Source organism: Callithrix jacchus, chromosome 11 (assembly GCF_049354715.1).
Source record: "Callithrix jacchus isolate 240 chromosome 11, calJac240_pri, whole genome shotgun sequence".
In the NCBI taxonomy this organism is placed as follows: Eukaryota; Metazoa; Chordata; class Mammalia; order Primates; family Cebidae; genus Callithrix; species Callithrix jacchus.
Window position 1 is genome coordinate 95,177,901 of NC_133512.1, and position 26,402 is coordinate 95,204,302.

General features: G+C 44.0%; 1 long non-coding RNA gene across 1 annotated transcript; it reads right to left on the bottom strand.

Moving 5' to 3' along the window:
* Positions 1-3,143: 3,143 nt before the first annotated feature.
* LOC118143737 (uncharacterized) lies at positions 3,144-18,740 on the bottom strand. Its single transcript, XR_004728123.3, has 3 exons — positions 18,610-18,740; positions 11,712-11,949; positions 3,144-5,342 (listed from the first exon to the last, which is right to left on the bottom strand). It is a non-coding gene; the product is annotated as an uncharacterized LOC118143737 (long non-coding RNA).
* Between the last annotated feature and the right edge of the window lie 7,662 nt (positions 18,741-26,402).

Genomic DNA, 26,402 nt, shown 5'->3' on the forward strand with positions numbered 1-26,402 from the left:
GATGTTCATTGTAAATGTCTCTGCAGTGTGAGCTCCCTGTGGACAGGGACCATGGCTGTTTTGTTCAGCCCTGCGTTCCCAGGGAGAATGCAGGCCATGACAGCCACCAAGGAAACAGAGGAACAGAGTTGAGCCCTGAGGCCTTGGGTGGACAGGAAGTGGACACACTGGGGGCAGCTGGACAGCGGTCCACACACATCCACACACACCTGACCAGCAAGGCAGGAGGGAAACCAGGGTATGGCCACTGAGGTCACCACTCCCACAGACCATTGGTCCACAGGACTGGCACCAACTCAGGTACAGTGTCCCTTATCACCACCAGTCACCAAATACTTCCACAACCTATAAATAAGTTGAAAGATGAATTTAAAGCAATTCATGAATTAATGAATTAAAAACAACACAATGAGTGGACAAGAAGTGGAGGTCTGTGCCCTGAGAGGAGGACCAGCGCTAGAGCTGACTGCACAGAAGTCAACAGGCCTCACAGGCCCTCCCCTTTTTTAATGCTCATTCATTCCCTTACCTCTGTTTGCTTTTATTTTGTTTTTAACAAAGTAAAAATGTCTTTTGTTGTTCCTGAAAAAGCTGTTCACTGTGTCATGGCTGCCCAGGAAATCTTGGAATTAGCCTTCCAAAGCTAATTCCTCAGGGAACGACGCCTCCTTTTCCTACCTCCCACCTGGCTTCTGGCATGGTAGCTTCTTCATCATTCTCCCAAACATCAGAACTTCCCTCTCTCTAATTCCACATAATGAGAAATGTTGGTAAGTGTCTTATACTAGGTAATCACAGAGTTGCTCTTGGGTGTGAGGCACAGATGTATGATTTATCTCCAATATGTATTGATACAACCCCATGCAGACAGTCAGCAGGCCGATGCCCAAACGCTGTAGCTATTTATACCAGGCCTGCAAATCATTGTGTAAGCACCGTAGGCCCAGCCACAGACTAACCCGGCACCCTCTACTCTGTCCCGCGTGCCTTGCTTTCTTTTTAATAGTCATCATCCCCAGCGTTTTATAATTATGTATCTGTTCATTATCTCTACCTCGACTAGAAAATGTAAAACCTATTAGAGTGTGAACATTCTTTTCACTGTTATATGAAAAGTGCTATGAATAAATGTGTTGAATTAGGAATAGAAATTAAGCATTGAGAAAAACAAACACCAGAGTCTTCTCTGATGGAGTGATCATCCAGCAGGCAAGGCAGACAAGTAACTATATAATTATTTGTGTGCTCATAATTGGGATAATTATCTTGATTTCTCCTTTGGAAGCAATGTGTTCAAATGAACAGCTATTTAAACGTCTAACAGTATGTTTCACTTTATTTAAGAGATAATTGTTTCATGACTGTCAGAAATCGCACTTCGCAGAGAAAAAAACAGAATACCCTCCAGGCCCTGACAGATTATTACCTCAAAATAGTGCATAAAATAGAATTAATGTTATAATCTTTGTCATCTAAAAGCAAATTATGGAGGGAGAATGCAGGAGAGATATTCAGCAGTGGGGGAGAGACATGCTTTTAAAATGTGTAACTGTTAGAGAAGAGCCAGAAATACCAAAAGTAGACAGACTTGAAAAAGGTCAGTGATCTGGGGTCATCGAGAACAAGAAGATCTAATCCACATGTCTCCGTAGCTTCAGAGAGCACCAGGTGTTCAACATGTCTTCAGGCCCCAGGGAAGACCCTGAATCTTCAAGACTGCTTGAAGTTTAATATATTTTGTATAATCCTTCTTCACTTATGAGAACTTTCCCATTCTAAATTACAGGTAGAAGTTTAGATGTGTAAAGACTTTGGTCATTATTTTTACATACCAAGCGCCAATACGTTTATTCCTAATAATCTGCTATAAACGAGGAGGTTAGGAAAACCCAAACAAGATAACAATGACAGGACATCCAGTCTCCGAGGCAGAGCTCCGAGCCGCTCTCGTCTGAAGAGCAGTGCTCTCCTTCAGCAAATGGTAGGGGAGCCGGATGTCAGGAGGGAGGTCAGGGCATTAGCCAAGACGCGCTTCCTCACCTTCAGACGCCTGCAGGGAAAGTGATTCAGGAATAGACAAATCACCACGTTTATTTTTCTTCCAGACATATATCTTCTGGTTTGTCTCTTTCCGAAGAATGCTCAGGCACAGATTACAGCTCCTATTGATCCTATAATCCCCTTATTAATGTGAAAGCTCATCCACTCTCTGGCCAGGCAATCTCAGCTCTTGGACATTTTTGTCTTTTCCTAACAGTCTGTCCTCACTGATGATTCTTTTCTTCCATCATCAATCATTCATCACTTTCTCCCACTTTTCTTTTTCTAACCATTCTTATTTCTCCCCGTTTTACTATCTACTGCTTTCTTTTCTTGCATAATGAGAATTCTATTCAGTTTGCCGAACCACTACACGCTTAGATGTTTATGGATTCTCACACACATACATTGTATAACCTGACTTCCAAAGGAAATTACAGGCGGCCCCCTGCAAGTCTCCTGTTTGGTCTTTCTTTCTCCAGCAGAGAGGTTAAGAACAGAAGGTTTCAATCAGAAGACCTGGGTTAAACCCCTAACTCCTGCTCACCAGTTATATCATCTTGGTCAAAATATTAAACCTCTCTGGGTCTCAGTTCTCTCATATATGAGGATAATAATACCTATTAAATTATAGTGAAGATTTTCCAAGATTATGCACTTATGAACTTAACACAAGGCTTGGCACAGCCTCCATTCAAGTGCTTTACCGCTTATGGCAACCCCATCGCCTCTGGCTTCACGTCCCTTTCCCAAGGCTTGAGTTAACCTCCCACTGATGACGCTCAGTGCAGACACTTGGCTCTTCACATCCAGGTTCCTTCCCTCTATGAGTTAAGAAAGGAGTAACCCATCCATGGATTTCAAACCTAGATGAGCATACAAATCACCTGTACAGTTAAAGATATGCAGATACTGAAACTTCACTCCAGACTTACACAGTCATATCTTTAAGAACAGTGATGTGCAACCTGGACAAAGACCAGCCCAGTCCAGGTTCGCATTAGCTCCAACTTGCCATGAGTCTGTGATCCTAGACTCACTCTGTTTCCTTCTGACTACCTGAAATCCAGTCATTTCATGCTCAACAATGTGAAAGCCAAGGCCATATACAAGAAAATTATTAAATTCTGCCTAGCAAACTTGCACATCATTCTCAAGACTATTTCCTGGGCTACAAATAAAACACTAGGACTGAAAAGTGGGTTTTTAACTCAGATAAAGGCAAGGAAAAGAAACTGTTTGTGAAAGACTATTACAGATTCCAAAACTCTCCTTCCAAGACCCCAGAGAGGAAACTTAGAAAAGCAAGTTCTTACTTATTAAGGCGCTTTCTGTAATAATTGTGTAACATCTGTCTCATGCAAAAAGACACTGAAAAGATAGCCAAGTTATTTGTGGTCCCTGCTGTGTGGGAGGAAGATAGATACCTATAAATCTTCTAGACATGACCAGACAGCATCAATACACTTGAATGATGGCCCAGCACTAACATAATTAAGAAGAATTAATCCCACAGACTCTGCAATGATAGGTGAGTTGTCCGTAAGAGCCTTGTCAGCACTTCAAATATTTCTCAACTGACAAAGATCGGACATTCGGGAAAAGCAAATATATGCAGTCAGACACAATCTGACAAGATCTACTAAGATGAATCAACTTCCCAACCCTGGGGGAGAAAAGGGAAAAGGTCTGTTAGGAAAGCAGACGGTAAGCAAAGTTTTCTCTCTCAGACTCTGGAAGTATGAGGAAGGTTAACCTCACAAATGTAGCTGATAAGGAAAAGACCCAGAGTGATTTTACTACAGGACAGGAATATAGGCTGTAGCAGAACTACTCAAAGTGTGGCTTGCTGACTGGTGCCAGTTCACAAGCCGTTAGTACTGGAGCTTAAGTCAATGCCATTAAACACACATTCAGTTTCATCTTCTTTTTGTTTATTGCAAGACTCAATGAAGGAGGCATTGTGTTGCTTTACATTTTGATTACAAGCTCTTAATCTCATCATGGACGTGTAACAATCTGCCATCATCTAGAGTGACACCCATCTAGAGTGGCACCCACCTAGAGTGGCCTCTTGGCTCTGATAGCTTCAGCCCTGCAGTGTGTGCTGCCCAGATCCCTCTTTGAGAACAAGGTGCTTATTCCTCCAGCTGGATGTATCACAGGTCCAGGAGTTACTCTGGACCAGAGGGAGATGACTCACCTAAGGCCACCCCTTCTTCTTGGAGACAGCTTGCATCCAATGATGGTTTGATGTAGGAGTACAAAGACCTGTCTGCCATGACTCAGTGTGGACAATTCTTAGTCTACCTGAGGCCTGTGTTGTGATTTCTTCTTCCACTAAATCCTGTTCCCTTCACAATTCACAGGTATTGTTCACGATAGACCATCACCTCCCCTCACTGAACTTCCTTAATGCAAATCTCAGCATCTGTGTTCCAGAGGACTCAACCTGTGACATTGTACTACTCATGGAAAACATAAAGGATTCCCATGGTCTGAAGATAAGGCAGGAACAGCGTGAAAAGGCCTTCAAGGTTCTCCATGACATGGCTTCACCCATCTTTCTACAGTATCCCAAAGTGCTGGGATTATGGGCATGAGCCATCAGGCCCATTCCTTTTAATTGCTAGAGTTGTTGCATAAATCAGTGCCCTCACTTTCACCTGGACCTCATCCAAATCTTCCCCAGTTGAGAGTCTTGGTTATTGTAATGCAACAGGTCAGGGCTGATAACCAGCCCACTGATTTCCAATGGCAGGATTTTTACATTCATATAACCATGAGGCAATCCAATTTCAGAATCCTATCTTGAAGGTCCGCTTCATAGGGTCACTTTCAAGATAAATTTTGTCAATCTGATTCCCAAGAAACTCTGATTAAAAGAAATTTTCACAGAAAGTTTACTTTGGGTGGTAATGCCAAGAAGCAAAAAGTGATTCATGGAATAAAATCAAGTTATTAATCTGCCATAGACAACTGGAGCTCAAACCCAATGGGAATCATCTAGAAACCACGTATAGTTTCTCCAACACAGGATGGAGAGGTTGGTTATTTATCCACCAACTCCCACCCACTGTTGGCTGAGCTTTCCCTGGAGGCATTGACTTCACTGTGCTCTGGGTTTTACGAGTGCATGGCTGAACAGCTTTGAGCAGCATCTGAGAAAGCTGATGGGCAAGAGCGGCAGTGTCATCTGCAGTTTGTAATGGGGTCATAGGTGTGTGGAGCTATCCACATAGCAGTGCTGAAATCCAGTCTGGGGCGGTCATACAGAACATCACCAGCATCAGCTACAATACCTGGAAAGACACATGAGTGTCAGAGAGTGCGAGATAAACCCCAGGAAGTTCAGGAGCCTGCCATGTGTTTGTACTTCCTAGCAGCACTGTCCAACAGAACTTTCTGCACTGATAGAAATTTCCTATGGAAGGGCTATCCCACACAGTAGCCTCTGACCAAGCATGACTCTTGAATGTCTCTGACATGTGGCTAGTGTGTTAAGGGGACTAAATTTCTATTTTATTTTATTTTATTTATATTTTAATATCACCATGTGGTTAATGATTACTGTACCAAACTATACAGTTCTCGAGTACCAGTAATCCGAAGCATGTCAGGATATCCCTTCTAGGATAAGAGACAAGTTATTATACCTTGCACTGCTCGTATAAAAAGAGATGCATCGTACTTGGTGAACCTCTTGGTATTTGGGAGCACATATATACTTGGGGAATTCTTTTCCTATCTATGTAAGGAGTAACAGGTAATAAGGCTTCCAGTTTTAAGAAGGGCCTAGAGCAATAAAAGTCACTACAGTGATTCCAGCTGCAGTCCAAGCTGCCTCACTATTGACACTTATAACCTAGCAGAACCAATTATATTGGATGTGTCTGCAGCAGAAAGAGATGATAGATGGGCCTCTGGCCACCCCTAGTAGCAGAATCCTAGGGTCCTAGAGAAAGGCTGTGTCCTCCAGCAGCGGTGCGTGGAGCTGTCCACATAGCAGTGCTGAAACCAGGTCCAGGGCCATCATACAGAGCATCGCAAGCATCAGCTACCATGCCTAGGAAGTCATGTGAGTGCCAGAGGGCAAGATAAACCCCAGAAAGTTCAGAAGCCTGTTATGTGGTTGTACTTTCTAGCAGCACTGTTTGATAGAATTTTCTGCACTGACAGAAATGTCTCATAGATGGGCTATCCCACACAATAGCCTCTGGCCACACATGACTGTTGAGTGTCTCTAATATGTGGCAAGTGTGATTGGGGGACTAAATTTGTATTTTATTTTATTTATACTTTAATATCCCTATGTGGTTAATAATTACTGTACCAAACCATACAGTTCTAGAGTACCAGTAATCTGAAGCATGTCAGGATATCCCTTCTAAGATACAAGACATGTCATTACACCTTGCACTGCTCATGTAAAGAGAGATGCATGGTGCTTGGTGAACCTCTTGGTGTTTGGGAGCACATATTCACTTTGGGGAATTCTATTCCTATCTATGTAAGGAGCAGAAGGTAATAAGGCTTCCAGTTTTAAGGAGGGCCTAGAGCAGTAAAAGTCACTACAGTAGATTAAGCTGCAGTCCAAGCTGCCTCACTATTGATACTTATGACCTAGAAGAACCAATTATATTGGATGTGTCTGCAGCAGAAAGAGATAATAGATGGGCATCTGGCCACCCCTAGTAGCAGAATCCTGGGGTCTTGAAGAAAGGCTATATGTCCTCTGGAAACAACTATTCTCCATTTAAAAAGGCACTCATGACCTGTTTTAGTCTGAGCACCTGATAATGGGAGGTCAGATGACTGAGCATCTCAAACTGCCACTTCTACATGCACCATGGAGAGTCAGTGCCAGAACTGCATGAACTGGGTATTTTCTAGTTCACTAAACCATAAAGTTGTACATGCACAGCAGCACTTTGACTAACAGAATGCTTCACCCAACACAGTATGGCCACAGTCCATGGCATATGTGATGTGGCAATGAGAGGGCTACTGAATATCACACTCATGGAATTTACTGATCTTCTGAGTGCCTAGCACCTGGCAGCAGCTAGTGAGATGAGAAGGCCTAAGGAGGGCCTGTTACAGGCCAGCTAGAAGCTACACCCTGCAAGGCTAGGTGCTTCCTGCTGGATTCAGTCTGTGCTTTGCCTGTGACCAACAAGTAATGCCTTCTCCCCCATAAACAGATGTCTGTGAACAAATGAGTAGAACTGGGAGGACCCTCCCACCATAATATCAAATAACCCATGGGAATAATTTGTGCTTTCAGACACCACTCCCACCTTCAAGCTTAGGCTGAGAGTACGAGGTGCTCAAGGGAGGAATGCCGCCAGCAGAGAAAATTGTCACGGATGGGATGAGCTTAAGTCTGAGGTAGTCCCCTAGTCATTTGGGGAGCTTAATGCTGTTGAGCCAACAGGAAGAGAAAGAGATCACAGAACTGGTCAGGATGGTTAATCCCAATTATCTAAAGGAACTGGAGTTGTTGCCACACATCTGGGCAAGGAAGATGAGGTGCGGGTCCTTCAGAGCTCACTGAGGCACTCTCAGTTCTCCCTTTTCCAGCAGCTCTTGTAAATGGAAACGTGCATCACCTAATAAAGACAAGACTACCAATCATTAAATTCTATAGGATTGAAAGTTTGGGTCACCCCATTATGTAAAGAACCATGCCCATCTGAAGTGCTAATGGAGATCAAGGAGAATGTGGACGGGTGGTAGGAGAAGTCAGCCACAGTTATTAACATCAGTCTTTTTTTGGGTTGGGGGAGACAGACTCTAGCTCTATCCCCCAGGCTGGAGTGCAGTGGCACCATCTCAGCTCATTGCAACCTCCACCTCCTGGGTTCAAGCAATTCTCATGCCTCAGCCTCCCAAGTAGCTGGGATTACAGGTACCCACCACCACACTTAATTTTTTTGTTTTTAGTAGGGATGGGGTTTTGCCATGTTGGCCAAGTTGTTCTTGAACTCCTGACCTCAGGTGATCCATCTGCCTTAGCTGCCCAAAGTACTGGGGTTACAAGCTTGAGCCATGGCACCCGGCCATCATCAGCCTTTTAACCAGCTACAGAAAAGAAGCTTTGCAAGCTATATCTTAGGTAAATTAATATTTATTTCCCCTGGCCTTTTCTAATACAACATTCCATGAAAAACTCTGGTGGCAGCACAGGTAGACATTAGGTGGGAGTGATGGAATGTGACACTCCGTGATGGCACAGCAGCCAATTCAGATTTGTGTGTCCCCATGTCCATATTAGGGACATGATGTTTTCACCTGGATAAAAATGAGAGTGGCTGCTGTATGGCAAAAGGGGTGAACAGCTTCTCTTTGCCCTTCCACACTCCACTGATCTCCCTGCCTGTGCCCCAGGATACTGACCTTGGCAGAAAGTCTCCTGCTTGCAGTTTTGATGTGGCCAGTGGGCATCATTGTCAGGCTGCAGAGAACAGGGAGATTGGGGGTACTTATTTTCTCAGCTTCCCCTCTCCTGGGTCACCATGGACTTGCCATATATCTCTATCAAAGACTACGACTTTGTCAGCGTCTCTCTGCACACAGCTACATGCTCTGGATTCAGCTGCCCAATCTCCTTGAAGGTCCAGGAGTAGTAATGGGCCCATGGCTGCTAAACCCAGGTTCCTATTACTCCTTCTAAGCTTCCTAAAACCTGCCCTGGCCTCCTACACATAGTCTCTTTGCTAAATTCCCCTCCATTTCCCGGTATGAATCTGCCATCTGTTTCCTGCCAGGATCTGACGAATATGCTTCTGTAATTTACGTTTTTATGTAAATAAAATCTCGTAACAAAATATTTGTTCTATATCTTACAACTGAGAGAGTCACTTAGCGGTTGCAAAACATCTTAATGTCTAATGAAGTGGGCCAGCCCCTAGAGACATAAAAACGCATGAAGAAATCACTTCTACAAGGGAAGCCCACCGTCTGCTGGAAGAAAGTCACACTGATATCAGTTACAGCAGTGCACAGGATGTTCTGAAGTCTGAGAGTTTGCACTGATAGAAATGTCCTATGGGGGAAATGGCCCAGTGGTCCCTGGCAGCAGAGGGAAAGGGGCGTCTACCCAGAGCAACAGGGTAGGGTTGTGGAGAGCAGGTAAAAAACTGAATAGCTTTAGGGAACAAGGATCCCAGGGAATGAGCAAGAAATCTGAGAATGGCAGATTCCTAAAGGGCCAAAGGAAGGTGGGAGTGACGTGGGAGCAGCGTGTCAGTCACAAAGCACCCATGTCATCCAGAGTTGGATGGACACTGTTTTGGAGCACAAAATTCATCCAGTTTCTCTGCTAAGTGAAACAACTAAAGGGTAGATGCATTCGCTAAGTCACCCACTGTAGCTGTTTCCCCAAACATCAAGCATGAGTAGGGAGTCTCCCCAAATGAGTCTCTTAAGTTAATACTCAATTTTTAGTGTCTTCCAAGCCTTTGCTGAAAACTTTAATTCTTGTGCTTTTCAAATGAACCCAGAATATGAGAAATTGGTCACTAAGAGCAATTACATGCCTGCTTCTACGTGGCAAGAAATTGTCTTAAGAGTATTACATGGCTTTTCCCTGTGAAATGTAATCTGTCGCTAGGCTGAGAAAGTGGGCTGAGAACAAATCGATCAACAAGATAATAATTCTCAGTGCAGCCCCCAAAGCCGCCTCAGTGGCCAAAGAGAGATAACGTGCAAGGAGTGCATGATCATTCTCCAGGTGTCACAGGCTCATGAGTGGACAGGAGGAACAAAGACTGGGTGATGTATTCCCGGCAGGTGGGAATGCAGGTGCTGATTATGTGCAGCGGTGAAAGGCGAGGGTGCCAGCACTTCAGAGACAGTCATTTGTCAAGGGACAAATGTTTAATCTTCCTGTCAGCCCATTATCATAGCTAAACAGTTTGAATCTGGCTTCATCACTGATTAAAACTGCTGACAAAGAAAGTATTGCTTTAAAAGATCAAGCATGGCAAACAGTATGTATATCAAATGGTTTATCGCAGGGCAGATGGGAGTGTCCAGAATCAGAGAGCCAAACCACATTTCCTCCCCGGGTGAGGACCCACAGAGCCAGATCTTCATCACATTGACAGTCCAGGACTTCTACGTGCACCATGGAGTCAATGCCAGATCCACGTCACATTGACAGTCAAGGGCTTCTAAGTCCACCACTGAGGGTCAATGCCAGACCTGCATCACACTGAGAATCATACACTTCTGTGTGCACCATGGAGAGTCAATGCCAGATCTGACTCTCACTGAGAATCAAGTGCTTCTTCACTGTTGAGAATCAGTGCCAGATCTGAGTCACACTGAGAGTCAATGCCTCCTAAGCACTTCCACATGCACCATTCCACCTGCATCTGGCGCACAGGCCCCTCCTCGAAAATGCTACATGATTTACAGATATATAATGTTTTTACTTAATAATCATGCCTCTGAGTGTAGAGCACTTCATGGTTTTTGAGATCCTTCATCATACATTATTTCACTCTATCTTCACAAAAAAGTGATGCATTAGCTAATTGCAGTAGACACATTTGATTAATCAGGGAACAGAGACTTTAAAAAGTAGTGACTTCCCCAAGTTCAAATATCACCTTCCCTTCCCATTCCTCCCCCTCATTCTCGTCCTCCTCCATCTTTTTTATGACCATTATCTTCACTATTATTTCCTTCTCTCTTTAATTAAGTGGCTACAACATGCAGATTGAGCATCCCAAATCTGAAAATCCAAAATCTGAAGTGCTCTAATATCTGAAAATTTTTTTTTGAGACAAAATCTCACTCTGGCACCCAGGCTGAAGTGCAGTGGCACAATCTCAGCTCACAGCAACCTCTGCCTCCTGCGTTCAAGCGATTCTCCTGCCTCAGCCTCCCCAATAGCTGGGATTATAGGCACCTGCCACCACACCTGGCTAATTTTTGTATTTTTAGTAGAGACAGGGTTTCACCATGTTGGCCAGGCTGGTCTCAAACTCCTGACCACCAGTGATCCACCTGCCTTGTACTCCCAAAGTGCTGGGATTACAGGCATGAGCCACCATGCCCAGCCCAAAATCTGAAACTTTTTGAGTGCTGACACAATGCTCAAAGGGAATGCTCATTGGAGAAGCTCAGATTTTTTACTTTGAGACTGGGGATGCTCAACTAGTAAGCAAAATACAAATATTCCAAAATCTGAAAAAGTCCGAAACATTTCCAATCTCATGCATTTCAGATAAGGGATACTCGACATGGCTATTTCCTTTTTCAATATACTCAAATGTGGATATTTTTATCCCTTTTCATATAAATGATGGATGAGGCCATAAAAAATTAAATGTGATGGTTAATTTTCTGTGTCAACTCAACTGGGCTAAGGGATGCCCAGATAGCTGGTGAAACATGATTTCTGGTGCATCTGTGAGGGTGCTTGGGGAAGAAATTAGCATTTGAATTGACAAAGTGAGTAAAGAATATCTGCCCTCCCCAGTGTGGCTGGGAATCATCCAATCCTCTGAGGCCCTGAGTAGGACAAAAAGGCAAGGAAGGGTGAATTCTCTCTCCCTCCCTTCTTGAGCTGGCACATCCAGCTTCTCCTGCCTTGGACCTTAGTGCTCCTGGTTCTGGAGCCTTGGACCCTGGACTTATACCAGCAATCCCCTCCTCACCTCTAATCCCTGGCTCTCAGAACTTCAGACTCCAACTGAATTACGTCATCAGTTCTGCTGGTTCTGCAGCTCACAGATGTCAAATCAGCAGACCACGGGGTTTCTCATCCTCTGTGTTCACATGAGCCACTTCTCATAATAAGCCTCCTCTTACACATCTGTGTATATCATATTGGCTCTGTTTCTCCAGAAAAACCTTAGCTAATGCCATGCTGGACCTAGCTAGTCACACACATACCTAGGAAAAAGCAGAATCATGGTTAAAATCTAGCTTCTGCTGATACCAAAGAGCAAGCTAATAGTTTCCTGCACAAGACTAAAAACTGTCATTTCTGTTATTAAAAAAAAATTTATCTAAAGGTACCACCTTCTCCCTCTTACACTCTTATTTTTGTAGTAATTATCATCATCAATCTCTCCCTAAAGAGGTGGATTGAGGAGCTGTGTTTTCATCTCCTTGTGAGGGCTGGAAAGACCAAGCACAGGCTTAACAAGCAGCAGTTATGTGGGAGTCAGGAGTGGATCTTGGTGTGTTCCCATGGAAAGCCCAGCATCCGCCTCACCAGCCCCTACTGTCTCAACTCTACCACCTTTCCTCAAAATAGAGATAAATGGAGAAGGGGAAGCAGAAGGAGGAGCCTGGAGATACACTGTTGGGGATACAAGGAAAAAAAACAGATGCAGTCCCTGCCCTTGGGGACAAAAGTGTTCAGTGGAAGGGACAGAGGATCATACAAAAGTACTTCTAAACAGTTATTAATTTAAGAGAATCCAACACTAACTTCGAGGCAATGAGATATTTGCAAAGTGAAATTCATGCAAAGAGTAGATTTGCAAAGTGAAATGTATGGAAAGAGCCGCTTCACGGTTCTATCACTTAAGAGATAATTGGGAACAAGCGGAGTAGGTGGAACCGATCAGCAGACACATCTCCTCACAGTCTAACCCAACAGTAGTCAGTAACCACTGACTGCTATTTGTCCTCCAAATAGCTAGGGGAGTAAATCAACAACAGCCAAACGAGCTACAGCTGGCTCTAGAAACCCTAGGAAGAAGCGGACATATCCTCAGCCTTCACTCCCTCTGCCAGCTCCTCCTTCCCAGGCCTGCAGTGCAGCCCTGTGCTCTCACTCCCCTCCTCCTTCGCCATATCCAAACTTGTCCTCAGAAAAACATGACCACATGGTGAGAAAATCACAGGACAAGAGCCCAAACTCTCGACGTCGTTCACAGCTCCTCCAGTTACCAGTTGGGTTCATTCATTCAGCCTCTCAGATCCTTAGTGGTGGTGATTTTCAAATGTAATAATACTTTCCATATCTTCATCACACTTTATAAGGATAATCCAACATGATGATAACTTTCAAAAGTACACTCATGAAGTGCTGAGATCGCTTGCATGTGAATATTTGTAACAGTATCTGGCACGCAGTAGGCATGTTGTATGTGGTAGAATCAAGTGGGCCTTAAGCTCCTTTACGTCTCTCAAACACTACAGTTGTGTGACTTTAGGTATTTCCTTCCCTTAGTAACAATTATATGGGAGAGATGAGCCCTTTGGGTGAGCTCAGGCTTCCTTGATGGTAACAAGAGAAAGGGAAAGCACTCAAGGGAATGAGCTGTCACCATTTCTGATAACTTGTCAATCATAAAGGGGAAACATACCAAGAGGATGAGTTCTACCATCCTTGGGTCCTTGGAATCCTTCTATGCAGAAATGGCCACCATTTACAAACATTTAAATTACTTACACTGACTACAGTAATAGCAGAAAAATGGGATCTGCATGCTCCATGAAGCTTCAATGCTTCTTGAGAAACTGCACAATCATTCTTATTTGCAACACAAGACTCTGAGCTGTCTTATTCATTTTCCAGTGTGCAAACCTCTTCCAACACCCCTCTGACTTTCCTACAAGAAGAAACAAGGAGAGGTTTATTCAGTCTTTGAAATTTCTCCTAAATGTCCAGTGGGACACATGAGATCGGCATTCACCCCTTCAATGAACTTTGGGAGGGTCTCACTCTCGGTTGCTCGTCATAAATTGTTAACTTGTGGAGGATGCCCAGTGATGGGAGTTGCCAGGTGAAGTCTTGCTCAGTTGAGTTACAAATGGAGATTCACTTCCATATGGTCACATTCTTAGAAAGAAGTAGCAGAGCAGGTATTTGAGTCAAGGAAATATGGCCTTAGAATCCTTTACTGGGTGGGGAGGATGAGGAATGGGTAGTTGGTCAAAGGGCACAAAATTTCAGTTAGGACAGGTAACTTCTGGAGATCTATTGTACCGTTGATGACTACAGTTAATAACACTACATTGCATACAGATGCTTATGTGGGGGCTGTGCATCATAAGATGAAAATATGTAGCCAAAAATGCATTTAAATATACCTAAACTACCAACATCATAGCTTAGCCTAGCCTACCCTAAATGTACTCAGAAAACTTACATTAGCCTGCAACTGGGCAAAGTCATCTAACACAAAGCCTGTTTTATAATAACGCATTAAATAGCTCAAGTAATTTATTGATGCTCGGTATGCATATGGCTTTCACACCACTGAAAAGAAAAAATGTTGCAAATTCAAGACCATTGAGAGAGTGCTCCTTAAATCTCCTGACCACACACACAATTAGCATGTGAGGTGATCAATATGTTAATTAGCCTGATTTAATCATTTTATTATGCAAATTCAACCACAACGAGATACCATCTCATGTCAGAATGGTGATCATTACAAAGTCAGGAGACAAGAGATGCTGGTGAGGATGTGGAGAAATAGGAACGCTTTTATACTGTTGGTGGGAGTGTAAATTAGTTCAACCATCGTGCAAGACAGGGTGGCGATTTCTCAAGGATCTAGAGCCAAAACTACCATTTGACCCAGCAATCCCATTACTGGGTATATGCCCAAAGGATTATAAATTATTCTATTATAAAGACACATGCACACGTATGTTTATTGCAGCACCATCCACAATAGCAATGACTTGGGATCAACAATGATACCCATCAATGATAGACTGGGTAAAGAAAATATGGTACATATATGCCATGAAATACTACGCAGCCACAAAAAAGGATGAGTTCATGTCCTTTGCAGGGACATGGATGAAGTTGGAAACCATCATTCTCAGCAAACTAACACAGGAACAGAAAACCAAACACCACATGTTCTCACTCGTAAGTGGGAGCTGAACAATGAGAACACATGGACACAGGGAGGGAACATCACACACCAGGGCCTGTCGGGGTTGGGAGGGAGAGCATTAGGAGAAACACCTAATATAGATGAGGAGTTGATAGGTGCAGCAAACCACCACGGCACCTGTATACCTATGTTACAAACCTGCACGTTCTACACATTTCCCAGAACTTAAAGTAAAATTTTAAAAGTTTCATTTTATATATTCACACACACAAACATCATATTGTATACTGTAAATATACACAATTTTAGTGTATTCATTATACCTCAATAAACCTGAGAGGGGGGAGAGAAATAAAAACCAAAATAAAAAGAAGATGTAATAACGCGCTAGATGAATTGCTGTCTTCTCAAGCCAGCCATTTCTTCTAACTTATCATTAGTCAAGAAATGCCCTGTACTACAATTGTTTCTGTCGATATTATGCTAGTTTACAGTAACAACATAATAAACGAACAAACTGTTTGGGGCTTAAAGTTATTGGACAAATTAGGTACCGTACGAAACCATTTCTAAGGACAAAGCTGTTAATTCACAATGTAATTGTAGCTTAAAAATAAAATTCTTTTCATCAGTCGCCCCTCCCCTCTCAGTCTCCCAGCAAAGAAAGACTATCCTATTAACTGCAACACTATAACCACAGGAGCAATCTAGCTCCTGATGAAGGAAGTGAGGATTTTTCCCAAAGCATGACAGCGGTAGGAAAGTGGAGAGAACACCTTCACCATCCACGACACTTGGCTGGGAAACAGCCCTGGATATTTTCAGGGATGAAAATGTCTGTTTCATTTTGTTGCATCTTTGAGAATAGGATGAAACTTCCGGGAAAGCTGAGCCCTTTGTCTGCTTTTGTTACCTCTCTTCTTGAGGGAAGTTTTTTCCTTTTGAGAAAAGTGACTCTAAAGACATCAGGTGAAGACAAAGACTGTTTTCTGCAGTCAGAGTCCCCTAGAGATTCCACACATACTAAGACTATCCTTTTATGAGAGGCATAGATGAAACGGAGAAGTGGGGGAAGCAGGGGCTTCTTGCAGACAGAGCTGGCATAGAATCATGGCTCTTCCTTTCTGAGCTATTTGACCTGGAGCCTCCTTTTATTTACTTGTAAAAGAAGGCAAATTCTATGTACCTTGCAGCGTTTTGAGAAGCAAATGGTAGGCATTCAGATAACACAATTTTCCCTTTTTATTCATCATGTTTTCTTTCTTCTTGTCTCCCTTTCACCTCTGCTCAGCCTTGTCTCTCAGACCCCTCAGGCATCCAATGTTCTTCCTTCCAGCTCCTTGTACTCATGTCTCCTGATGACAGTCCTTCGCTCCAGCCAGATAACCTTCTTACTCTGCTCTGCCTCCACCTAATAGAGCACCCCACACTTACTTCATCACCAAACCTCCGGGGCTTCAAAAGCTCACCTCTCTCCTTCCTGCAGAATGACCAACATCACTTCCTCACTCAGTCTTGCTTTGGTGCATTAGTTGATGACATTTCCCACGCAGGCTTCTCAGACTTCTAAGCTTGGTTCCGTAACCCTGTCCAAGGAGCTTTCTATGACAAGGCGTCATTAGCTGAGTTATCAGGGACATGTCTTTACTGAGGTTGGCAGACCCTGGATAGGAGAGTTAAGGATGATGGGGTGGGCTGCAGGCCCAGCACTTGGCAAATCAGGAGGGGGTTTACTTGGAGCAACTTAGCTGAGGAACTGGACATCTGCCTTTGAGGGTGGGAACATGGCAGAGCAGGATTCTGGCTACTCAAGGATAGAGCTACTGGGCAGGGAACTAGAGCTGGGGACCAGACAGGTACCCTGTAATACAGAACTACGAGAAGGACAGAGAAAGGCCAGCTGGAAACTGGACACTGACGCCAAGCCTTTGACCTGCTACTGGCCTGTGTAGGTTCTGAGCTGTCCTGTACACCATGGGGACTGTGATTCATTATCTATTGCGGCTGTAACTAATTACTACAGGCTCAGCAGTTTAGGAAAACACAAATTTATTATCTTGCCATTTCTGTAGGTCAGAAGTTCAACACAAGTCTCACCAGGTTAAATCCATAGGCCACATTCCTTTCTGGAAGCTCTGGGGAAGAACCCATTTCCAAGCTCACTCGGGTTATTGGCTGAATTCAATTTCTTGTGGTTGTTCAGACTGAGGTCCCCACTTCCTTGCTGGCCACCAGCTAAGGGTCACCCTCAGCTCCTAGGAACTCCTCTCAAGTCCTTACACATGGGTCCCTGCATCTCAGAGCCTGCAATCATGCAGTGATTCCTCTTCAAGCTTGCAGTCTCTCATGCCCATCTGCTACACCTCTCTGGCTTCAGCTGGGCAAGGTTCTCTATTTTCGAGGGCTCATGTGATGACAGTGGCCCACAGAAACTTTAATCTAGGATAAGTTTCCTCTATTAAGGTCCATGTTTTTTTGTTTTTTTTTTTTTTTTTGAGATGGAGTTTCGCTCATTACCCAGGCTGGAGTGCATGGCGCCATCTCGGCTCACCGCAACCTCCACCTCCTGGGTTCAGGCAATTCTCCTACCTCAGCCTCCTGAGTAGCTGGGATTACAGGCACGCGCCACCACGCCCAGCTAATTTTTTGTATTTTTAGTAGAGACGGGGTTTCACCATGTTCACCAGGATGGTCTCGATCTCTTGACCTCGTGATCCACCCGCCTCGGCCTCCCAAAGTGCTGGGATTACAGGCATGAGCCACCGCATCCGGCCTAAGGTCCATGATTTTAATCACATCTGCAAAGTTTCCTTTCCGTGTAAGGTAACACATTCACAGGTTCCAGGGATTAGGGTGACGGCATCTTTGTGAGAGGTACCACTCAGCTACCACGGGGGCCATGAGCCCAGTGATAAGCACTTAGCAGTTCTATCTGTGATTATTAGAAGGTCATGGGGCAGGAAGTTCAATGAGTCATTATAACCAGCTTTACTCTATGTTCCCTTGACACTAGAGCCTAGAGTTTATTTTGAATTCGATTATATTTGTTTCTCTATTGGTTAAAATGTGTGTGTTTTGGAGGCTGTGTCTAGACTGTCGTGTGTGCACGCACAAAGGAGGAATCACTACTGTAGGATATGATTTAAGGAGCTCCGCAAAACTTCCTTCTCTCATGCCCCAAGGGTGCCTGAAACCTTATTATTTAAGAATAATCCCTTTGGTTTACTAGAGGCATTAGAGCTCCATGAAGTCTCTCTGAACATGTAAATTCTTCTTGGAAGGTTAAGGTCTATGTCAAGGCCTTATGAGCATGGAAACTTGGATACCTTGCCTGGGAGAGACTGGATTTGCCCAAGTTCCCACAGAAAGTTAGAAGCTGGAATTGCAGCAAAGTCCTCCCTGGCTGGACTTGGACCGCTCGACCTCCCTACCGGGAAGTACAGGTTGTCCAGTCCTGTTTCCCGGCATTCTCTCATGCCACTTTCTGATGGTCAGTCTTACGTATCAGCCTTGCCACACCACAGCACTTGGTTATTTAATCAAACCCTAATCCATGTTCCTTTGAAGGTATTTTGTAGTTGGGATTAACATCTACAGTCTAACTTTAAATAAAGGAGATTATCTTCTGTAATGTGGGCAAGCATCATCCAATCAGATGGCCTTAAGAGCATGTCTTATTCTGCTCAAGCTGCCGTAATAAAATTCTGTACATGGGGCAGCTTAAACAACAGAAATTTATTCTCACAGTTCTGGAGGCCGAGAAGTCCAAGATCATTGTACCAGCTGATTCCGTTTCTGGGGAGGGTCCTCTTCCTGGCTTGCAGGTGGCAGTTCTCTTGCTGTGTTCTCTCTGGTGTCTCTTCCTATAATGCCACTGATCACACCATGAGGGCCCCACCCTCTCGACCTCATCTAACTCTAATTACCTCACAAAGGTTCTATTTCCATGTGAATTTTGTGAAGGATGCATTCAGTTCATTACTGAGCAAAAACTAAGGCTTCCCTGAGAGCGAATTCTGCCTCAAGACTGCAAGACTGCTGTGTTTTCTGCCCTACAGATTTTGAATTTTCCAGTCCCCACAATAATGAAGCCAGCTCCATAAAAATCGCAAAATTTCTATCTGTTCATTCTCTCTATCTGTCTGTCTGTCTCTCTCTCTCTATCTCTCTCTCTCTCTCTCTCTCTCCCTCTGCTACTAGCTAGTCAGCCCTCTGTATCTGTGGGTTCCACATTCACAAATTCAACCACCTGTGGATCATAAACATTGGGGAAAAAATGATAAAAATAACAATAGAACAATAAAAAGTAATGCAACATAACAACTATTTGCATCACATTATGTATTATTAAGTAATGCAGAGATGGTTTAAAGTATACAGGGGGAGGTGCACGGGTTATATACAAATACTATGCCGTTTTATATCAGGGACTTAAGCATCCACAGCTTTTGGTCTCCTCGGGGGGTCCTAGAGCCAATTCCCCCTGAATACCAAGGGACGGCTGTATGTCCTATCAGCTCCGTTTCTGTGGAGATCCTCAACTGTAACAGGCTTAGAAGTCGATTTTCAGTAAATAATTATCTGCCCTTCATATTCAGGCCAGGATTAGTTTAAATTAGTCAGAATAAAGAAGTTTAAAATACAGTGTACCTTTAATTCAGTAGGAGCAAGAAAATCTCATCTTCCTGTGAGATCAAACTCCAAACTCTCTACCATCCACTATTCCTATTTTCTCAACAGAGGCTTCTCAGTGGAGTTTTTATTGGTGAGGTTCACTGAGAACTGCTTTGTCAATAGTGACTGCCACTTGACACTCTAAAAAATAATATAACAGAATAGTCAACACTTTATTAAGCATATTTCTTTATTCTTAGTCCTTGCATTTTTAGAAATTTAGAAAAACAAGTTGGAAAACAGAGAAAGATTATTGCAGCATAATTCATAATAACCAAGATAGAAAATCAACCTAAGTGTCCACAGTGGATGAAGGAATAGAGAAGATTAGTTCTTCTATCCAATGGAGTACTATGCAGCCATATAAAGAAGGAAGTCCTGTCATTCACGGCAACAAGGATGAAACTGGAGGACATTCCATTACATGAATAAGTCAGGCACAGAAAAGCAAATCACAGATGGTCTCACTCATATGTACAGTCTAAAAAGGTTGAGTTCATAGAAATGGAAATAGTGTTTACCAGAAGCTGGGCAGTTGAAGGGTGGGGGTGGGGGAGAGGTTGGTTAAAAGACAAAATTTCACCTGAGCAGGAGTAAGTTCAATAGACTTGTGCAACATGCTGACCATCGTTAATAACACACTATATTCTTGAAAAAATGCTAAGAGAGTGCATATTAATAGACTTGTGCAACATGCTGACCATCGTTAATAACACACTATATTCTTGAAAAAATGCTAAGAGAGTGCTTATTAAGTGTTCTCACCACAAAAATTGTAACTGTGTGAGGTAATGTGTATTTTAGTTAGATTTACTCATTCACAATGTGTGTGTGTGTGTATATATATATATATATATATATATATATATATATATAGCAAAACATCATGTTATACATGATAAATACATATAACTTCACCTGTCAATTTAAAGAGGAAAATAATAAATAAATAAAAGGAGATAAAGGCACGTGAAGGGTGCATAGCGCACCTCTGAGGGATTTATTTTCTTTCATCTTTTCCAATTTATATCTCTTTCTTCAGGGTTTTTTTTTTTTTTTTGAGATGGAGTTTCACTCTTGTCATCCAGGCTCAAGTGCAATGATGCGATCTCAACTCACTGCAACCTCCACCTCCCAGGTTCAAGCAATTCTCCTGCTTCAACCTACCAAGTAGCTGGGATTACAGGCATGTACCACCATGTCCAGATAATTTTGGTATTTTTAGAAGAGACAGGGTTTCACCATGTTGCCCGGGCTGGTCTCGAACTCCTGACCTCAGCTGATTCGCCCACCTCAGCCTCTCAAAGAGCTCAGATTACAGGTGTGAGCCACGTACCTGGCCTGTTTCTTCAGACATTAACTCTCTATCAGTCTTCTTACTGTTCACATGGACTGTTTGATTGAGGCTTCATCTTGCTGATGTGTTAGATACCACTTTTGAAGAGATGAAGGGCAAATTACTATTAATAATATTAATGATGCATTGCAGTGGTGTGGCTTTGTATCTCAGACAGCACTTTCATGTGCTTTATTTCAGTTCATCCTTTTCTGTTTTTTTTTTTTTATTTGAGACAGAGTTTTGCTCTTATCACCCAGGCTGGAGTGCAACGGCGCAATCTTGGCTCACTGCAAACTCCGCCTCCTGGGTTCAAACAATTCTCCTGCCTCAGCCACCCAAGTAGCTGGAATTACAGGCGCACACCACCACATCCAGCTAATTTTTGTATTTTTAATAGAAAAGCGGTTTCATCATGTTGGCCAGACTGGTCTCAAACTCCTGGCCTCAGGTGATCCATCCACCTTGGCCTCCCAAAGTGCTGGGATTATAGGAGTGAGCCACCACACCCAGCCACTCCGTTCATTCAATTCATGCTTTAAACATTTCCGTACTGTAGGGAAGGCTTTCTACAATATACTCTTGACATTTATGAGTGATTTTTTCCAGAAGCCTTCTCGGATCTTTAAAAATCAGTGATTTCCCCCATAAAATGGAACAAAATGTACCTGAAAGGCTTAAAGAATAACTTCAGACTTGATAAAAAGAGAACAACGTCATGATGAGGAAGAAGCTAGAGTGCCAGGCACTGAGCTCAGAGCTACGCTTCCAGCCCAAGGCCTCGGAGAACTTCTCGCCTGTGACCAGTGGCCCTCACTTAGCCTCTCAACCCATTTCAGCCACTGTCTCTTCCTGGCCATGTTGTGGCCATCAATCACCTGTGACGGTGGAGACTCAGGAGGCTGAATTTCCCAGGTCCTGCAGGGATGGTGAACTGTCATGGTTCACTGTCAACATTTCCCTACACCACCCACTTTGGCAGATGTCCCTCATTATTTATGGAAATACTTCCTAGTCACCTCTGAACTTGGCCTCCAATCCTTCTTTGGCACCGTGTTCTAAGCAGCCATGACCAATCACTTAGAATTGGTGCGAGGCTTGCTCTCTCATCACTCGGGTGCTGTATTAGTATTCTGCCATCTAAGGTAACCAGAAGGATTCTACCGACTTAACCAGGCTCAGAGAACTGTGAGACATCAGAATGGGAAGTGCCCTTGGAGACTGAGAAAAATCCTTTATATAATAAATGGAAATAAAGCAGTGTGGATCACCCAGGGGAATCTATGGAACAGGACCAGAGCTACATTTCCTGCCCAGTCACCTAGGAATGTTATTAACAGGCTTTCCAAAGAAGAGGCTGGGCGTGGTGACTCATGCCTATAATCCCAGCACTTTGTGGGGGCTGAGGTGGATGGATCACTTGAGGCCAAGTGTTTGAGACCAGCCTGGTCAACATGGAGAAATCTCGTCTCTACTCAAACTACAAAAATTAGTCAGGCTTGGTGGCACATACCTGTAATCCCAGCTACTCGGGTGGCTGAGGCAGGAAAATGACTTGAACCCAGGAGGCAGAGTTTGCAGTGAGCTGAGATGGAGCCACTGCACTCCAGTTTGGGTGACAGAGTGAGACTCCAGCTCAAAAGAAAAAAAAAGAAGAAGAAAAGATAATCCCCTTGTTCTCCCCATTCTTCACTATAAAATTATAGATCATCTGAGTCAAAAGGAAACCTAGTGCCCCCTCGACCCCACTTCCCATCTACCACACCACGGTCAGAATGCATCCAGCATCAGGGAGTCCTTGTCCAGAACCCTTTCCATTTTGCGTCCTAAGTGAATTAAAATCTTCCTCCCTAGAGCTCTCAACATTTGGCCCTAGTTTTTCCCTTTACAAACTGGTGAATGTATGTCTTTCCCTGGGAGGAAAGAAGTTTAATTTAGTTAAATGCATTGATCTCCAGATGGCTCCTACGACGTAAATCAAACGGTGACCATCCTGAGCACGATTCCGGGTGGGTGGGAAATATTTTTAGGTGAATTGATGTTCCATGGGGGACTTTAACACAGCTTCGAGACAGCTGTTTTCTCCTGCAGAAAGAGCCGGGCCTGGGCTCCCAGGAGCACCAGCCCTGAGAGGGGCACCTGGAGCCAGAAAGCCGCAGGCAGGCTGCTGTCACTCAGGCTGCCGTGGAGGGTCCCTGTCTGTCCATCATCCAGATGTCACCTTAAAAGTACTTTCTGAGGGTGAAAATGGCTTCCTCTAGGCATGTGAGCTTCTCCCCATCTGCATTTTGATGGATGGCAATTTTTTCCCACAATGTAAGCCATTTGACATGAAGAGTGTGCTTTGCCAAGGCACATTTGAACTGATCGTTCGCCATCAGCTTTTGACAAAGCTACATATTATCGGAAATACCAAAGGCGCAGCTCTCCTCTCCGCTATAACTCACCAAGCATATTAGGCCCTGAAATTCTAATACCTCATTTTCATGACAAACGATGCAACAAGAGCCCAAAATGGCTGCCATGAATCTCCGTGGCTGGCTGGGATCGCCCTCGGAGAAGGAAAGTGCCGAACACTTAACCTCTGCTCCAGCACGTGGCTGCCTGAGCCACCGGGGACAGCGGGCCGTTTGCACGGCTCTGGCGCCCTGGTAACTTGGAGCGGACTGAATTCTGAATCACAGCAAGGAGCACGTGAGCACACGGGAGGGGAGCAGTCACCCCACGTGGCCCTGAACACGAGGCCTTGGTGCAGAAGTGACTGACAGCTGCAGGAGTGAAGGTTTCCCATTGAAGCAGCACATTCATCCCGGTTGAAGATGCCTCTCCAGGGGACCGGTAAGAGCATCGGGAGGGTTTCGAACGCATTGCTAAGCCCTCATGTTACTCACTTGGTATGCGAACCAGTGCTTCCGTCAACCCTGGCGTCCCCACGTATACACCCAGCCTTAGTCATGTCACTTTTCCCTACAGAGCAGGACTCAGAAGTAGAGAATGGGCTAACTGGACCCTCCTGTAGGAGACTCGAGCAACAAAAAACACAAAGGGCTTGCATTAGTCAGGGTTCCCTGGAGAAACAGAACCTATATACATATACATACACACACACGTACACATATATACACACACGCCAAAATATATATGGAGAAACAGAGCATACATCTATGTATATATGAGCCAATTCCAAACACACACACACATATATATATGAGTAAATCTCTCTCTCCCTCTCTCCATATACATGTGGAAAAACATTATATATATATTTAGGTAAACTGACATTTTATGGTGAACTGTGTGTGTGCATGTGTGTGTGTGTGTGTGCGCGCGCGTGCACGCACGTGCATATTTATATATTGCCAATTCCCTATGGTAAATCTCTCTCCCTCTCTCTCTCTCTCTCTCTTTCCATACACATGTGGAAAAACATTTCATATACATATATATACATTTAGGTAAACTGACATTCTATAGTGAACTGTGTGTGTGTGTGTATTTATATATGCCAATTCCCTATGGTAAATCTCTCTCCCTCTCCATATGGAAAGAGCGAGAAATTTACTACTGTAGAGAATTGCTCATATGATTACGGAGGACAAAAAGTCCCAGGCTTTTTGACTCAGGCTGAGTTTGCAAGCTGGAGACCCAGGAGAGGGGCCGTGTAGCTGCAGGGTTGAGACCCAAGAATAGTTGATGTTCTGGCTTGAGTTTGAAGGCGGGAAAGCATGGAGGTCCCAGCTCAAAGGCAGGCAGGCAGGAACTCATGCTTTCTTAGCTTTCTTTGTCCTGTTTCGGCCTTGGCCTGATCAAATGAAGCCCACCCACATTAGGGAGGACACCAGGCCTTACTCGGCGTGCCCATTCAAATGTTAATCTCATCCACAATCACCCTCGCTGACACACACAGACAATTTTTGACCAAAGGTCTGGGCCTTCTGTAGCTGAAACAATACATAAAATTAACCATCACAGGACTTGCTAATCAGAAGCACTGGTGTAAGACAAGTCAGTGGCCCCAAGATCTCTGTGATGTAAAACATTGGAGGAGATGGATAAAGTATTTTCTAGAAGAAAACACATTCCTGAAAGGCAGAGATGAATTTATAGAGAGAGAGAGACAGGGGTAGACCAGATTTGTATCTATTTTTAAAGATTAATTTAGAGCAGTTTGGGGATTTGGGGGTCTTTCATTTGTTTTTCAAATGGGGAATTTCTCTTACAAAGCAGTCAAAATGTGCTCCCAAATAACTTATTAAGTAGGCTAAAACAAAAGAGGCTACAAATCTGAGATTTCGGAACTCTCTGTCTAAGCAGTGTAGAAGGTGGCATCATAGAGGCAGAAAGATTTGTCTTTCCTCATTAGGAAGTCCTAAATCTGTGACAACCAGGAAGTGATGCCACCAACGCTGTGCATGTGCAGTCCAGTGCTGTTCGTGCTCTGGGGAGCCTGAGCCCCTGTCTTCAAAGAGAGGCATCAGAGCGGAAGAGCCACCTGGGCTACCAACTGGACCAGGATGAAGGGCGCACGCTCCTCTGCTTCCAGGTCCTTTTGGGAACCCGTCCAGAGTTCTGGTTGGGGTTTCCCAGAACAGAAGTGCCTCTGAGCTGCAACTGACCATGCTTTGTCTTATAAAAAACACAATGAACTTTTTTTTTTTTAGCACACATGATGTGTCATGCACTGTCTTAAGCTCTATTAAGTGCATTACCTAATTTCTTCCTCCTGACAAACTCACGAGCTAGATACTACAGTAAGATCCATTTTACAGGTAACAAAGACAAGTTCCAGAAGCAAACAATGACTCCCCCCCCAAAAAAAGTTAACAGTATCACACATCTGATGTGCATTTCCCAGTGGGTGTTCTCTTATACGTCCGGGGATGCAGGCAGGTGGTGTGAACCAGGGTTGCTGGTATAAAGGTTGGTACAGTTTGCTCAAAGAGCTCACTGGTTTTTTTTTCCAAGGAGGAAATGAAGGGTTTTATTGAAAATGAAAGTACACTCCACAGTATGGGCCAGAGCACAGGGGATCAAAGGCCCTGTTACAGAGTTTCTGTAAATTTAAATATTCTCCACTTGGGGTACACCCTGTGTAAATGAAGAGGATGAAGTAAAGTCACTAAGTCATTTACTTGGTGTATGCCCTATGGAGAGGACGTTTCCTGTTATCGCTGGAGTGTGAATAGGCCCTGTGTTCCCTGCTTCCAGCCTCTATTTTCCTGCCTCATCTCCCCACTTAGAGATGTGATCCTCATAAATCTTTATGGGAGACGGAGGGACCAATGGTCTTTTTTTCTGTAACTACTTCATGCTGACTTGGGGTACAGTGTCTACATATTGGGGATCATGGAACTCTCGCCCTCCTCTATCTAGTGGAGGCAGGGTAGTTTCTGGATGGCCAAGGGTGGTGACTTCAGTGCCTGGACCCTTTGTTGATGGCCGAGGGTGGTGTCTTCAGTGCCTGGACCCTTTGTTGATGGCCGAGGGTGGTGTCTTCAGTGCCTGGACCCTTTTTTGATGGCCGAGGG